This window comes from Silurus aristotelis (genome assembly GCF_946808225.1).
Source record: "Silurus aristotelis genome assembly, chromosome: 15".
NCBI lineage: Eukaryota > Metazoa > Chordata > Actinopteri > Siluriformes > Siluridae > Silurus > Silurus aristotelis.
The window spans coordinates 13938683-13940084 of NC_139588.1; the positions used below are offsets into that span (position 1 = coordinate 13938683).

General features: G+C 36.4%; 1 protein-coding gene across 1 annotated transcript in view; it reads right to left on the bottom strand.

Annotated features, from left to right (window-relative positions):
* serpinb1 (serpin peptidase inhibitor, clade B (ovalbumin), member 1) overlaps nt 1–237 on the bottom strand; it is a 10357-nt gene extending 10120 nt beyond the window's left edge. Inside the window, exon 1 of the mRNA XM_083562143.1 lies at nt 115–237. The gene's annotated coding sequence lies outside the window, so the exon portion shown is untranslated. The remainder of the gene's footprint in view (nt 1–114) is intronic.
* Between the last annotated feature and the right edge of the window lie 1165 nt (nt 238–1402).

Here is a 1402-nt window from a genome sequence, read left to right on the forward strand (position 1 = left end):
TATGTAAGTGGAATGCGGAAGTGAGATGCGGTGCATGTCCTACAAATGTGCTGCTCAACGCTACTTTTAATGTAACCTAGAAATCTGACGAGATATGTAGTTGTTAATACTCACATGAGAAAGCTCGGAGTGAACAGTGAGAATGCAGCTGGGACACCTCCGACTGTTTTATCCTGTGTATTATGTGTTTTATCACGTGTAGGGCACGCCCAAGCCGAGATAATATAAGCGTATGATCGTGTAGGGGAGAGGAGGAGTGGCGAGTAAAAGCATTATATAATAAAAGAAAAACAGATTTATGTTACTTACTCAAAGGAAACAGTCATAACAGGTTTAGTTTGTATTCATTATTATTACACAGTGTGTTATTGACACATTTATATCTGTAAACGAGAAATAAAAAGACCAGGTTGTTGTTTATAAGAATGGTTTAATTGAATAAAACTGTGTTCACTAGTCAATCATTCGTGTTCTGGCAGGAGTAAAAGCGATAAGGTCTTCAGGTTTTGTCTCCATATCCACTTCACAGTTTGCTATGTCATGCTTTCCTGTTCACTTCAGCTATAAAGAGTGATCATTTAAATCACTGTATCCTTCCTGTAGCTGGATCCAGTCAAGATATCTTTCCCCAAATTTTGATATCATCAAAACATTACTGCATTACTTTGATTTGTTTTGTCTCGAATACACTTTGAATGGGGCACCAGTATAATAGGGCATCATTACTCACAAAACATTAATTAACTGCTAGGTGTGATTCATTTTAGTCCATCCATCACACAACATGCAGACAAACTCCACACAAACTGTATCCAAAGCATAGGTTTGAAGCTTGAAGGTCATTCACTAAAACTTCATTCTATGCATTTGGCACAGGTTTTAGTGGGTTTTTTTGTAGTCAGAATGAATTCATTCAGATCGGCAGAAATATTTGCATGTGAATAATCCGTGAGATTTTTCAGTAGTGACATGTAAAGAAGAAGTAATGCAGAAGAACAGGTGTGGCCTGGCTCATGTGTACATTATGGGTTTGGTTTTGGTAATGGATGACTGAAAACTCATATTTTGTGTTCAGATACAAAACAGGCAATAAACCAACTCTCACACTAAAAAATGTAATATTGTGTCCAGAATGAGAGTGATCTATAAAGCGGTGATAAATAATCATTTGAAAATTTTTTTTTATTGATCAGATATCACTGCACTGAGCTGTACTTATGTGTATATCTATTGCTCTTTTATAATGTCAGTGTGACTGATGACCTGCATTGCTCATGATCATGCACTGAGCTGTTTGCACATCTGCCCTTCAACAATTATTACTTCATATCTCAGTAGTACATTGGTATGGAAAGGGTTGGTCAAAACCTACTTAATCTACAAATCTGTTCATCAATTTTGA